The 16,036-nt window shown below is 47.9% G+C and overlaps 1 protein-coding gene across 7 annotated transcripts in view; it reads right to left on the reverse strand.

Moving 5' to 3' along the window:
* Nucleotides 1-16,036, reverse strand: part of SIPA1L3 (signal induced proliferation associated 1 like 3) — a 222,508-nt gene that overhangs the window by 192,287 nt on the left and 14,185 nt on the right. The window contains exon 1 of one of the 7 annotated variants that reach the window (XM_073885182.1): nt 15,351-15,371. The exons of the other annotated variants lie outside the window; for them this stretch is intronic. The gene's annotated coding sequence lies outside the window, so the exon portion shown is untranslated. Of the gene's footprint in view, nt 1-15,350; nt 15,372-16,036 lie in introns of those variants that run through there. 7 annotated transcript variants of the gene reach the window in all.

Genomic DNA, 16,036 nt, shown 5'->3' on the forward strand with positions numbered 1-16,036 from the left:
ACATACACATACAAAGAAAAAAATGAAAATAATCTACAGCACCCTACCTACTGAAGTTTTTAGAATCTGTAAACTCAAAATTGTGTATATAAGCACTGATTTGTTGACTAGAAACCTATTGTGTATGGCAGAGCATTTCATTATGGCTGAGTCTTTATGACAATACCCCCAAACTGAAAAAAGGTAAGTAAGGATTTTAGGCATTTTTATGACTGTTCAGCCAATACTGGTTTGCCTCCCTTTTTCCATGAATTTGTTCTTGCTTTGAATCCCTATAGAAGTCAGTGGGTGTCTGCTAAGATATTCTCTCAATTACAGTGTAATTATTGAAATCAGAAAGTACCAGTGCGATAATCCTGCCAGCTAACGTACAGTTATCTACTGTATAACTTATAATTTACAACTTATGAGATAGTTACCTCCTTCCATTTTCCAGGGCGGGGCTTCCAACCAATTCGCTGCCCCTCCGCCCCCAGGCCTGGAGAAAGCAGTGTCACACACACAGTTGGGCTCAGTGAATGAATGAACTGGATGGCAAAGGAGCAATCCTCAAAAGGAAAACCACAGAAGAACCATAGTGGTTGTTAGGCCAAACCAGCAGCCAATATCCACTACACCTGCCCAAATAGACGCCCCAGGAACAAAGCCAGAGAATCCCAACTATTCGTAAGACTCTTAGCTGGTGCCAATTCCCAGCCCGGGTTCAGAGTCACACTGTCCAGGGAATGGGTGTGATCAGATACAAACACAACATTTCTTGAGAAAGCTGTTTTTGAGATCTTTCGCAAGAGGAGAAACCTGACGAAGGTGTGTTCCTGCACTTCCGTGCAGCACCGGGCCAAGGGCCTGGGGCGTCAGGCCTGGGTCCTGCTCTTACAGAGCTCACAGCCTAGGAGGTGGCAGATGTGCCTAGAGGGAGCAGTGCAGTGCTCGGCCACGTGGAGGAGGGCCCCGCACAAGCTGTTGTGAAGGAGGTGAGGCAGGTCCCAATGTTATCCTCTCCCTCAGGTCACACTCAGGGGCTGAGATCAGGAGCCAGGGCTGCACTGGGCCCAGACACCTGGGATTGATGTGGGAAACAAAGGCAGAAGAGAAATTATTAAATTTCCTTACTCCCTACAGCCCACTGACATGTCCTTGAAACAGGCAGAGGGACCTTCCTCTAGGGACTCAGCTGCCTCGATGCTGACACTTGGCTAAGGGCAAAAGGCTGACCCCCAGGATCCTGTACGTCTACTATAACATATAAAAATTCCTTTGGAAACTTCCTTTATCTCTACCCCCCACGATACATGTTGGCAGTCATCCCCCAAGTATATGACCCACCGATATACATCTGAAGGGTTTCACGACTGAGTTTTTATTTAAACAGTAATAAATGACCTTTCCTAACAATACCCCCCCCCCCCCCCCCCCCCCCGCAGGATCCTGGAAACCTTGTTTCCAAAATACCTGGGAGGCTTACACTCTCCCTAACCCCCTCCCAACTTCAAAGGATATAATGGGCCACTCCTGAAGACCACAGGGCAGCGGCTCTGTCTGCCAACAGGCCCTGTCCCCATGCTTTTATAAAACCACATTTACACCAAAGGCATCTCAAGAATTCTTTCTTGGCCATCGGCTTCGAACCCTGATGTCTTTCCTACATCAGGATCCCCTGAATTTCCATGATAACCCCAAACCTTAGACAACACACATACATCCAATGAATGAGTCCTTGTGGCTTATTCTTTCTACTCTGCAGAAAGAAGTTACTCACTTGGCCAAGATCACGGAGCTAGCTGGTGGTGAATCTGGGGTCAATTCCAGACTCTATTCCCAAGCCCTAGCTTGAACTACAGAGCACTTATGCAGGAGGAAAGATGAGGATGATGATAAATAGTACTTCCTGAGCGCCTATTATGCATCAGGCTCAAACTAAATTCTTTATGTAAACTTATTTAATGCTCTGAATGGCCCCTTGAGGTAGAAACCTTTATCATCCACATTTTACAGGTGATGAAACTGAGGCCCAGAGAGGTGAAGTGATTAACCCAGGGTCACACAGCTAGCAAGCAGCTGACCTTTGAATCCAGGCCATTTGACCCCTATTCTTAACCACAACATGTTGATGCTACATATGGAAGAAGAGGAATGATGCCCTAGGCCAGGAGGCCAAAGAAAGTCCTCATTTTATAAGAAGTATGTGTGTCATGCTTACTTCCTCGCCAGAGCTCACTGGATGAGAAGTAGCCAACTGACCAAAGCTGGGCCAATCAGACCCCTGTCTTGGGGCCCTGAGCCTGTGGATCATGACACGGCAGACAATGTCTGTCCCAAGCTCCAGGAGGCATCTCAGAATTCTTTTAGGTTTGGATGGATCACACATGGGCTTCTATTATTTTCAACCCGGAGAACCTAGGCTAAGAACTTCCTACCTGGCTTCCTCTCTGCCCTCAGCTTCTGTCATTCTCACCTTCCCTTCCCTCGTAGCCCTGTGGCCACCATGGCCTCCTTGTACTCTTAGAACTGCTCTGCCAGCTCCTGCCACAGGGCCTTTGCATTTGCTATGCTGTCTGGAATGCTCTTTCTCAAATGTGTTCATGGCTGGCTTCTTATATTTAGGTCTTGATCAGAGTCACCTCTTCAGGGGTCTGCCCTGATCACCTCTGCTAAAACAGTAGCTTCTGCCACTCTCCAGTCTTTCCCCCAGTCTGTTTTCTTCACAGCACATCTCACTAACATTACATTATTTACCTGTTTGTTTAGGCTCCAGTTCCCCTCCAGAAAGTCAGCGTCAAAAGTGTTAGGGACTGTGTCTATCCTGGGCCCTGCTGTGGCCCTAGCACTTGGGTGCCATGTCGTAGGTGTTCAGGAAATACCTAAGTGATGATATCTGCCCCCACACACTTTAGTACATCTCCTGGGATCTTTATCCCCGCCCTCCGAAACACGGAAAGAGGGGGGTCAGAGAAAGAAACAATGACTCACATTTATTTGAGTGTTTACTATGTGCCAGCCACAGTTATTTTAAGCACTTTGCATGGATCATTTGATCCTCACAAAAACCGAAGGTAGACAAAAACCGAAGGTAGGAACTATTATTATTCCATTATACAGAAGCTAAGGCACAGAAAGGTTAAGTTACTCGCCCAAGGACACCCAGCCAAGACAAGGCAAAGCTGAGCAGTGAAGATGGCAGTCGGATGTCAGGCCTCATGCCATCCGGGTGGGCAAGCAGTTCCACGGATCCAGCTGCCGACTCTGAGGCTCTGCTCTCCACGTCTGCGTCTGCTAGGCTAGCTTCCTGCTGAGTTCCCCACAACCCTGCTGAGAGACTTTTTTCTTTTTTTCCCTATTACTCAAGGTTCCAGAATGTTGCCCACTGCTGCTTGTACTCAAGCTTTGTCACCACTGATGCCAACTTTTTCCCTGGTTTGGCCCAGCCATGGGGACAGAGGAGTCCTTCACTGACGTTGCCACATGGTGGCCACCATGGACTTCTTCTTAAAGAGTACCCAGAAAAATTCTGGGTCCTGCCTAACCAGGCCCCCATCAAGGGGGGCCCTGCAGGGTAAAACGTCCCACCTGCCTGCGACCTCCACTGGCACTGAACACTGTCACAAAGTTCTGGCCAGGGCAGTGAGGCAGGGAATAGGCCTAATAGGCCACTACAGCCCAGGGGCAATCACAGTGACTATGACCGGTGGATAAAAGGAAGGTTTGCTGAGGAACTGCAAAAAAAAACTGCTGGAAATACATTAGCAATAAGGACGCTGGTTACTAAGTCTACCCTATTCCAAACCAGATTCTGCCTCATCCAAGTGGTGAGACGTTAAGCGAGGTTTGTGCTCCAGGCTCCTCACTGTGGGTGGGGATGTCGCCAACCTGCGTCACCGAGTTATGACCAGGGACTGAAAGGTGACCACTCCAACGTGTAGACTGGGGCCAGGCTCATACTGAGCTTTTCAAGGCAGTGGGAAAGGATGGATTTTTCAGTCAATACTATGAGAGACAACTAGTTAACTATTGGCAGGGGCAGGTTTAAGATCTGTACCCCACAACTAACACCAGGAAAAAAAAAAAATCCAGGTGTTGGATATAAACAATGAAGCTCTCATGCGACTCTTGATCTCGGGGTTGGGAGTTCGAGCCCCACATTGGGTGCAGAGATTACTTAAAAATAAAATCTTTAAAAAAAAAATGAAGCATGAAGCTATGAAGTAACTAAGAAGAAAATAGTGTTTATCTCATCTTAAATTAAAGGCCAAAGCACAAAAGCAAACAACAACATCAACAAAAAACCTCAGTATATCTAATAACATAACAAAATTAGAAGGTAAACAACTCACTATGGATGTAAATCTACATCCCATAACTCATGATTTCTACCTTTAGTAATATAAAGATCCCCTACAAAAACAGGCAACAAACGAGGAAATGCAGATGGCCCAGAAACAGGCAAGTCAATGAGGAATAGCACAAGCCTTTAAACGTTTTTATACACTTTGTTTCAGTCATTGCAACCCCAGGACTTTGTCCTAAGAAAAATCTAAGAAGCAGACAAAGGTTTTTGTGTGCTCAGAGTCATCATAAGGAAAGGTGGAAATGAACAGGATGTCCAATGACAAGGCACTGCCGAAATGCAACACCAAGAAGTCATTAAAAAGAATGTGGCCGGGGCGCCTGGATGGCTCAGTTGGTTGAGCGTCTGCCTTCAACTCAGGTCATGATCTCGGGGTCCTGGGATGGAGCCCACATCTGGCTCCTTGCTCAGCAGGGAGTCTGCTTCTCCCTCTCCCCCTCTTCTCATGTTCTCTCTCAAATAAATAAAATCTTAAAAAAAAAAATGTGGCTGACCTTGACCTTGACCCACGGCCTACGGCCACGGTAGGCAGATCCTTAAGGTAAAGTGTAGTCGGAAGAACAACGTACCTGGAGAGTATGTTTGTAAAACAAACAACTATGGGCATACATGTATGTAACAGAAATAGCTAACATGCGAGTGCTCATCACACACCAGGCGCCACTCTAACTTTTACATATATCAACGTGATGAATCCTTACAGGCCAAGAGGTTAAGGTCATCAGCACCATTTCAGGGATGGGGAAAATGAGGCACAGAATGATTAGGGCCCAAGTTAGTACATAACAAAACTGGGGTTTGAACCCAAGTACTGTGGCCCCAGAGCCCAGGCTCTTGAACACAATCTACTGCACACAGAACAAGAAGGGCACACTTAATGTCACTCCATGCAGGTTAGAGAGACGGGGGTGGGGGGTGGGGGTGGGGCAGGTGCCAGGGTCACCAGGGGAACAAGGAACTGCTATGCTTGCTTTACATACTGCTCTACTGCTTGAAACGTTTATAATCAGCATGTGGCTTCCGTAAGTTTTAAATCAATAAAAAAAAATTGATCAATCTGAAATTTCTGCCACGTGACCTAAATGCAAGAAGGAGCAGGAGAGGATCAGCATCTCTCAGTGATGCTGAGCACCAAGCAGGACCAAACTCAGCACCACCTTTCACCCACCCCACATGTAGACAGAGGGTGGGGGGCATACCGCTCTCCCAGAGGACACCAAGTAAAGCCACGCGGCTGGCTGAGGCATCACATGGGTCACACCCCCATAGGGAGTGAGCTCCCTTTACACGTGGATTCCTGGAGGAGGAGATAAGAAGGGTTTGATGGGCAAGGAGACTTCCGGCCCAATCAGTTAAGCAGGCTCACGAGCTCAAAGTCTGGGGGCCTACATACACCTTATCTGGCCCACGCGTCAAGTTACGTCCGTGTCAGCACCCAGAAAGTCCGTTTGCTGCCCTGTAATAAATACTGTAATAAAAGGCACATCAGGATCTCGGTTAGTGGGGACGGTGGAAGGACCACCTATGTGGACTTGAGCCCTTCCTGATTTCATAATTGTAGGATACTGACATCAGCTCCTCCTGGGCATGGGCTGTGTCAACATCACGAATTAACAGCTGTGTCTGGAGTGAGAGGAAGGGGAGCAAGGTCAGACTGCGGGTTGGGCTATCCAGGTTCCAACCCAGCCCCAACTGGCCAAGTGACAAGGATCAAGGGCTTCGTTTCCCTGGGCCTCAGTTTCCTCATCTGCAAAATGGGGAGTAAGAGTCTACCATAAAGAGGGTTAAATGAGATGTGTGTGAGTAGTAGGACACCTCAGTCCATGTTAAAGGGGGCCAGGGACGGTCATTACTACCATCCATCCGAACCCGCAGACCAAAGCCCCAAATCCCTCACCCCACTCACCACCCACTGACCAATCCCTTAGCAAGTTGTCTCAAGCACCAACACCAGCACTCGGGTCGGGTACCACACCCCTCCCCACCCTCCGATAACGGCTGCCTCCCTCCTTGTCCCAAAATCACCCCTCCACCTAGCTTCCAAGGCAGCCAGAGGCAATGTCAGTGAGAACACTCAGAATACAAGTCGAACCCTCCACCAGGCTCCCGCCCCTGCCGGCCCTTCTACCACCTTCCACGACACGCCACCAGGGCTACTCTACTGTTCCTCCACACCCCTAACTCATTACTGCCTCGGCACCTCCGCAGTGGCTATTCTTTCTGCCAGGACGCCTCTTCCCCCAGATCTCTCGCAAGACTGGCCCCTCTGTACCACCCCAGTCTCCACTGCTGTGTCCCCACCCCGGTGAAGCTCTCCTCTGAACCCGAACCCCCACCCCCACCCCCCGCTATCCAGCCTCCCACAGCTCTCTCCACCTTCCAGGTGTGTCTCTCATCATTCTGCTTTAATCACTTCATAGCACTATTCATCCCCACCCGATTAATCTGTTTACTACTTTATCTTCTGTGTCCTTCAATGTGAACCTAAACTCCAGGAGGACAGGCCTTCTCAAGTTCTGACCCCCAGCCCTTGGAACGCCTGTGATATAAATATATGCCAAAGGATCAAGTCAGTGACTGAATGAATTAATGAATTCAACATCATTCTACATCAAATCTGCCCCCCGTCCCCGGAAGTAAATGTCGTTGTAATCTCCAGAAGAAAAGAAAGCCCTTAGGTGGCATACCGCGTAACTGATCCCAAGGCATCCAGATGATTTCATGCGTGCTACTGCTCTAAAGAATTTATGACCTAGACAACAGTGCCTGGGGTCAGAGCTCGCCCCTGGCAAGGCTACTAGAAGGACAGCCTCTCCTGTGGAGCAGAGCCCTTTTTTGTTCTTTTGTCTAGGAATGGAGTTTCAGGTCAGAAGAAATTCAGATGCTTAAAAACCTCTTGCCCCAAGCATAAGGGTTTAATCCCCTGGCGTGGAGCAAGAACTCTCTAGAGGCTGTAGGCCTGAAAAAACGGGGCCAGTGAAAGAAAACAAAAAAATGGAAACGTCAACAACAGCCTAGAGTCATCTCTCCCTGGTTACATGGGGTGACATACACAGGCTCCACCTGGCCAAAGGTAAGGCCCACAGCACCTGTGCCTAAACAATGAGCGATCTGTGACTGTTCATCTGTTTGTTCCCGAATCCAAGAGGAGGCGGAGACCAGTACACATCGAATGAATGAACACAAAAACAAAGACGACTTGAATCACCAAAGGAAAAAACTGCAGATCCGAAGCCACCAGCCCAGTTGTTCAATACTCATTTCTAATGTAAACAGAGGTTCAAAAGAGTTGGTACCCTCAAGATGCCTGAATCATAGATGAGGGAGGTTTCTCTCTGGAGAAATATTCCAGCTAATAAATGAAGAGGAGGACAGAAGTACAAATGTCACGATTTTTGCAAACCCCAGGTGCAATCATGGGTCTAGGAAATGGTTATTTCCAGCCATTATCGCTACAGAACATGACAGAGAAAGACCATGGCCTTTGCCCACCTGCTGACGCACAGAACACGCAGCAACAGCCCGAGAATTTACCGCCATCCCCGCCCCTGAAACACACAGATATGTGTGCGTGTGTGTGCACATCTCAAAACTGAATCCGGTTCAGCTTCCAAACGCAGCCACCCATTTGCAGGAAACACAAGGACAGAGTGAGTTCGCCGCCACCACAGAAAAACGATCCCAGACACAGACTGTGGGAGATCCACATAACAAATTACAGGGCTTTTTCCCAACAAATAAACTATACAAAAAAAGGGGGGGGATGGCAGGGGGACCCACAGATTAAATGACACTTAACAGGCATGTGAACCAAATCTCACAGTGGACCTTGATTGTAACAAATCAATTCTAAAAAGACATTTATGAGATGATCTGAAATGTTAACACTAAGTGGATTCTAGACGACGTCAAGCAATTATTGTTAGTTATTTTAATCAGGACCATAATATTGTCACTGTGCCCTTAAAAAAATTCTTATCTTTCATAGAAACCGAACTATTTAACTTTATAATCATCCCGTGGGGGTGGGTAGTAGCCAGTACAAATAAAACCAGAGTGGTCCTGGTTAAGAGAGTTGAAACTATTTACTTTCTTCACAAAGTATATAGAGGCAACTAAACAGAGAGCTTGACTCAGAGAAGACAGCTTGTGACTACTGTCCCTCCCCAAGGGCTAACGATCAGATGGCAGGCATCTTTTTCCTGGTGCTTCATGTCAGTCTTGGGTAAAGCCAGAGTCCTCACTGTGGCCCCCATAGCCCTGCACGATCGGGCCCCTCTCATTGCCCCCCTTGCTCCCCTCCCCCACTCCCTGTACTTATTTTGCCCCAAATGCTCTTCCCCTAGATACCCACAGGACTCCTGCACTCCCCTTCACCTCCGCTCCAATGTCATCTCCTGAAAGTGGCCTGCCCTGACCCTGCTCTCTACAACAGCATCACATGTCTTCAAAAATTAGAGCACCCCATGCTTCTTACTCTCATTGTGTGTACCCTCCTTTATTGTTTTTCACACCTATTCTCTCTTTTGGACTTAATACATACTCCCTGTTTCTTTACTATCTATCTTCCTTTTCATAATGTAAGCTCCACAAGAGTGGAAACTTCATTTATTGTGTTCGTTACTGTCTTCCCATCTCCCAGAACAGTGCCAGTACAAAACAGGTGCTCAAGAAATATTTGTGTAATAAATCAAAGAATCAAAAGGGCATCATCTTGAGGTACCATCCCGGTTGTCTCACAGCTCCTTTAAGAGCCATTTTTAGGGAACACCTCTGAACTAGTAAAGCTGCTGGCTGCCTAATCCAGTAGTGAGTTTCCCCTTTTAACTTAAGTTTTTTTAGTTCAAAACAAGGCCATGTGAAATACACTTCCCAGACCCCTTGCAACTATATATGGTACTGTGACTAAGTTCTGAGCAAGAGTCTGAAAGTAGAAAGTTTATGTGTTCCTTCCATTACGTCTTTTTAGAGAGACAGGGGTGCCCAAGTTCATCCCTTCTTTCCTGCTCGCTGGGATGCAATGGCTGGAGCCTGAGCAGCCATCTTGAATCATGAGGTGGAGGAACAAAGATGATGGATCAAAGAGGTAGAAAGAGCCCGGGTCCATGATAAGAATGCAGCACGGGGCAACTTCTATCTTGCTTAGGCCATTGTCATTTTTTTTTTTTTTAAGATTTTATTTATTTATTTGAGAGAGAGAATGCGAGAGAGAGAGAGAGAGAGAGAGAGAGAATGAGAGAGAGAGAGAATGAGAGGGGAGAGGGTCAGAGGGAGAAGCAGACTCCCTGCTGAGCAGGGAGCCCGATGCGGGACTCAATCCCGGGACTCCAGGATCATGACCTGAGCCGAAGGCAGTCGCTTAACCAACTGAGCCACCCAGGCACCCGTCATTTTGTTTTGTATGCAGTTTTCTATTTTATGCAGTTGAACCTAATCAGACTGATAGACTGGGATCAAAAAACTCTGCAGAGTGGGTGGGATGGGTCCTATAACTACACAAATAAATAAAAATGCCCACAAATTGAGGACTACTCCAAAGAAGAGAGTATCACTGTGAGCTGCAGATACACAAAGAACTATCATGGACCTGGTGGGGAGAGGGCAAACAGGGGTGAAGGAACAACCAGGAAATGATGACATGAGAATCACAAAATTTACAATTAGGTTAAATAGGCTGCTGCCCCAGGATTAGTAACCAGAATACAGCTGACCTGGAAATGATGCAGGTTTGAACTATGCAGATCCATGTATGTAGTTTGTATAGTACTATAAATGCATTTTCTCTTCCTCATGATTTTCTCAGTAACATTTTTTTCTCTGGCTTACTTTAAGAACACAGTACATAATACATATCACATACAAAACACGTGTTAACTGTTTATGTTATCAGTAAGGCTTCCAATCAACAGTACACAATTAGTAAAGTTTCTGGGGAGTGAAAAGTTACCCGTGGATTTTCAACTACACAGTAGGTTTGCACCCCTAACCCCCACAGTTTCAGGATCAAGTGTATATAAAGAACACCTACAAACCATGACTAAAAAGCAGCCAAAGTGATGAGCAACTACAACCAGAAGAAGAAAGGTAGAAGATATTCTGCCTTCCTAGTCTTCAGAGAAGCACAACTGAAACCGCGATGAGATTTCATTTCGTATCTGGCAGAAAATAAAAAAGCTTTACCAAACCGAGCCCTTGGTGGCAATGTTTAGAGAACAGTATGACAATATTTGGCAAAGTCAAAGATGCTCACATCCTACAACCCATCCATCTGGTGCCTAGCACATACCCAAAAGAAATTCTCGTCAATGCACACTAGGAAATATGTGGAACAACATTCACAGTAGCCATGAGTAGCAAAAAATCTAGAAACTAATGAATTGTTCATTGGCATGCAAGTAATGAACACAAAAATGTGATATATTCAGCCAGTGGAATATCACATAGCAGCAAAAAAACAGAATGAACTACAGTTATACAAAAACAGTCTGGATCAATGTTAGAATCACAATATTATGCGAAAAATCCAAGTCTCACAAGACTATACATCATTTGTTGACAAAATCATTTATATAAAGTTCAAAAATAATTCTTTTTAAGATAAGGAATGACAAACAATAAATTCAAGATGGTGGTCACCTCCGGGAAAGCAGGCAGGGGATAGGATGGGCAGTACTGCAACACAGGTTCATGTTCTCATTCCTGGGCAGGTAGCAGGCTAATGGTTGTTCATTATAACAGACAGTTTTGGATGAATCCCAAAATGCTAGTGTATTGTGCACCAAGGATTCTGATTAATCTGATGTTTTGTGCCCAAAGGCCATCTTTAAAAAATGGAATACAGGGTGACTGGGTGGCTCAGTCGTTAAGCGTCTGCCTTTGGCTCGGGTCATGATCCCGGGGTCCTGGGATCGAGCCCCGCATCGGGCTCCCTGCTCCGCGGGAAGCCGGCTTCTCCCTCTCCCACTCCCCCTGCTTGTGTTCCCGTTCTCGCTGTCTCTGTCTCTGTCAAATAAATAAATAAAATCTTTAAAAAAAAAAAAAGGAATACATTTAGAAAGAGGTGAGGAAGAAAATTCACCAAGTTACTGACAGATGGGACCAATTGAGGCAGGAAGTAGAAGTGGAGGGGATGAGATAGGAGGTGGTTTCTGCTTCATGTTTTGTTCTGCCGTCACTTACATATTCATTTCCACAAGAAATGTTTCCCGTAATAAACTCAAGAAGTACAGCGCAGTGGTTCATGGACTCCAGAGCCAGACCACCAGAGACCGCATGCCGACTGCACTACTCCCTAGGAACAGGAGGAAAGGAGGGAGGGAGAAGGGCCTCTGGCAAGTTACTTAACTTTGTGTGTCTGTTTCTGTATCTGAAAAGAGAGGAGGGTAAACAGTGCCTACTTCATGGGGCCATTGTGAAGATTGAGGGGGTTGGTTCATAGATCCTCTACACAAGGTAAGCCCTTAATGAGGCTGGTTATTATTATCATTAGTCTAACTTCAAACATCTATCTGGGAGACGTGAGCTGAGCAATTATCTAGTCAAGGGCTGCAAATGATCAGTTTAACCCCCAGATGTGCTCCCTTCCCTGATACCTGCAGCCTCAGTAAGAGGCCTGGTGCGCTGCCCATTCCAAGTACTGGACAGATGGTTAATACGTGCTGCCTCACTACCTCTTAGGCTGTCTGGACAAACCACTTCTAGATGCCTCCTCGCATGTCCATTCTCTCTTCTTCAATAGTGACCCTTCATTCAGGGTGGTGATAAGCCTGGCTTTAAAAACTCCATTTCCAAGACTTCCCTGTAGCTAGGAGTGGTCACGCCATGGAGTTCTCTAGCCACAGCGACACAACTAGAAGTCAGCTAAAGATTTCACGAAGTTTGTGGTTTCCCGAGAGAGAATTGTCTCCCTTAAGAGTTTTGCTTCTTTCTACCTGTGACAAGGACATGGGGGTGAAGGTGCTACAACCTTCTCATGACTATGAGGCGAAGGGCAGCAGCGATGCAGAGAAAGAGGAGCCTGGGACACTGGAGCAATGGTAGGCTGTGGCACCACCTTCTCCTGCTCACCCCGGCAAGAAATTGACGGCCCTAGTGGTCTCTAAAGATGGTCCCCGCTGGGCCCCGCCCCTCGGAACTCAAGTTCCTCCCGCACTGAATCTGGGCTGACCCTACGAATCACTTTAGCCAAGAGAATGAGGCCAAAGAGAGCTGGACCAGTTCTGGACGATGCCGTAAAAAAAAAGGCTTAGGAGGCCCTGGGCTGCCATGGTGTAAGTCCAGGCACTGGCTGGCGAGGCCACATGGAATGAGAGAGACCACAGAGAGAGCGGCCCAGCCATCTCCAGCCTGTCACGTGAGTAAAACAGCTTGAGTGTTCCAGCTCCATCCGCCCTTTGTCTGTAGCCACCTAAGAAACCCCAGTCAAGACCAGCAGGAGAGCCATCCACATAAGCCTCAGTAAACCGGAGTTTGTCATTTTAAGGCCTTACATTTTAGGGTGTTTGTTCTATAGCAATAGAGAAGTGGAACAAACCTCTATCTTGTACACCGCTATACAAGTTTCACAAAGCCAAATATACTCCGCAATTAAAGGACGACCTAAAAAAAGAAACGTGCCCATGGATCCAAGATCCCCACCAAATCTCTCACATACTGGTAACAAAGATCCTTAAGATGAAAAAACATGAACCTCCTCTCTCTCATTTTGCTAACAAGTACTCATTAGGCACAACTGATCTGTATTAAGGGTGATGAATCTATTAATCACTTTTATAATTAAAAAGCATTTAAAGTAGACAGTTCAATGTTGTGCTAGACCTGGTGAGAACCCTCAGAACATACATCTCCTATCTGGGCCAGAGGTATCATTATGTTAATGCTACTTCATATTCGTTCTCAAAGGCTGAGAGCTTAAGTTAACAAAGTGGCGAAGCAGGTTGGATGCCTGCAATCTAATTAAAGAAGACTATCAATAAAAATAATAATTTGGAAAAAAAACCCAGAAACAAAGTGAATGCGCATCAGGGATGGCCTGGCCAAATAAGTTATGCTACACCCACACCACGTGTTACGCAGTCATTAAAAAGAGCAAATGTGAGTGCTACCTGAGAACATGGAGGCGTTTCTACACGGTATTGCCATGTCAGAAGAGCCAAAGGCAGGAAAATGGGGGTAATATTATCCCTTATGGGATAACATTTCTCTCTATAGGATTATATAACCATGGGAAGAAATGTGGAAAGACCTATACAGTACCTGATTGATACTAAGGGTGCAGGATTGTGGGAGGATGCAGACACGGAGGTGGGTCAGAGTGGAGTCCACAAAACAGGGACAGAAAACAATTTAAAAGGGGCTTGGAATTAATTCATAATGATCACCCCCATTTAGTGAGTACTCTCTATGCATTAGACACAGTGCTAACTAGGTCACCTGATCTCACTTGAACTTCTCATTGAAAGCAGGAACTACTAATTATTCCCATTTTCCAGATAAGGAAACAGAGGCCCAGAGAAGGTAAGCACTGTGCCCAGAGCGTGGGCAGTGCTGGGACTTGAGCCTTATGTGCAATGGCCTCTCTGGAGGGGCCCCAACCCAACTCCGAAACCCCTGCACTTGGAGCTCGAAGGGCACAGTTAAATGCTATAGGAGCAGCTCTGCTGACACTTTGCACATTCTTAATATAGCAGCAGGCCCAGAGGTGTGATGATGTGTGATGCAGCAGGAAGTCCATCAGCACCTCAGCCCCTCGGTGTCTCATGCTGTTGGGAGAAATCCGAGAGGGCCACTGACCTGGTTCCATGGAGCTTGGGGAAGCCCTGCCCAGGATATTTTTACAGAACCAACTGCTGACACCAGGAGCCAGAGAACTGATGAGGTGTCAGCTACGACACAGACTCTTCGAGTTTACCGTTTAATTAAAATCTGTTCAGTCTGAGAACGAGAATTATTGCCTGTTAAAGCAGGGAAGACCAATAAACCATGCCTGGCCGGTTAATTCTTATTTCCAAGGCATTCCCTGACCTTGCTGCAGGAACACCAAGCAGGATGAGGCGATGAAGGGGGCTTTCCGTATACACGGGGATGTGTGTACGTCTCCGACAAAGCTTGCCCCACCTGAATGAACCTGCACACATCCTCCACACTCACCAGGGCCAAGGCCGTCTGTCCCCTGCTACATGAATCTGGGCTGCCTGGATGAGCCACCAGCAGGGCCCAGACTGAAGAGACTGAAGGGGCTGAGGGACAGGAAGCCTGAGGCCTGGATGCCTCAGGCAGGCCCGATGAGGATCAAAGGAAGGGTGTGGGTATGCCACCTCCCCACAGCTGCAGGTTTGGCGACATTCTAACTCAAACCCCAAATGCGGACAGCCATCTGTCCTCGGACAATATTGCACCTGATATCATAAATCCATTCATAAAATAATTTATCCCACACCTACCACATGCCAGGAACTGCCCTACAAGGACAGAGACAGAAGTCCCTGCACTTTTATGGAGCCCACAGCTGGGGTACGGGGCAGATAATAAACCATGTCAAGGGGTAATGCTATGAAGAAAAATAAAGCACAGGAAAGGGCTAAGAGTCGTGGAGAAGGTGCTATTTAGTAAGGACAGAGGTCTCACAGAGAGGGCGACATCTGAGTGGAGACGTGAAGGGGATACTAGGGGAAGTGTTCTAGCAGAGGGAACAGCCAGGGCAAAGGCCCTGAGGGAGCAACAGGAGGAGGAACAGGAGGAGGCCCGAGTTGCTGGAGTACAGCCAGCAGCAGCTGAGAAACCAGAGATAAGGCCAGGGAATGGGGGGGGGGGCTGCGGCTTGTGGGGGGGCACAGGGACAGCTGCCACTGCGCACCACTCGGTGCCCAGGCTGTAAGCACTTTCCATAGTAAGATTCATTGGAAAGGTGAGTGGGTACTGCTCCTATTTCCGGTTTCATCAGATGAGGACAGGGAGGCCCAGAGAGGGAAAGGAAGCCGCCTGAGATCACACAGCGCCTCTGTACCTGGCAGGATGCCCCACAGCCCCTGGCACAGAGGCCGCATCCCACGGGAGCTCAGCATTCACCGACTGATTCCTTCTGGGGGGCTGAAATATCCTCCATTTTCTTCTCACACCCTCAACACTCCGCCCACCTTTCTTCACAGTTGGGAGCAGGCAGGTAAACATTTCATGCCAAAGGGGGGAAAAAAGGAAACAAAAAAGCCACCAGTCTCATTCCTGAAACCGAGAAACACATTACTACCTTTCTGTGCTCTACAAGTTACCAGCAAACTTAGCAAACATCACTCACCCCGGAGACGGGTCGGAGCGCACCCCGATCACAGAGCCGGCAGGTGACTGGGCAGGTGACTGAGGGGGGTTCGGGGCGGCCGGCTCTGCTCCCGGCAAGGGAGGGGCGCGGCGGGGCGGGCTGCGGCGGCTCCCCCCCAGGCTGCCGGCTCCCCCCCCCCCAAGGCTGCCGGCTCCCCCAGCCCGCTGTGGGTGTCTGGAATGCGGAAACGGGAACCTGCCGCGCCAGCGCCGAACAGCGACTTACTCAGCAGCCGCAAGCACACGCCAGCCGCCGAGTTCCCCGCGCGGGGCCCGCTCGCCGCGAAGCGAACCGGCGCGCTCCCAAAGAGGGCTGCTTCGCCCACAGTCTCTTGGCGGGGGGGGGGGGGGGGGGGGGGGGGGGGGGGGGGGGGGGGG

The sequence above is a fragment of the Callorhinus ursinus genome, unplaced genomic scaffold (genome assembly GCF_003265705.2).
Source record: "Callorhinus ursinus isolate GAN/ISIS: 27379988/994484 unplaced genomic scaffold, GSC_fseal_2.0 scaffold61, whole genome shotgun sequence".
NCBI lineage: Eukaryota > Metazoa > Chordata > Mammalia > Carnivora > Otariidae > Callorhinus > Callorhinus ursinus.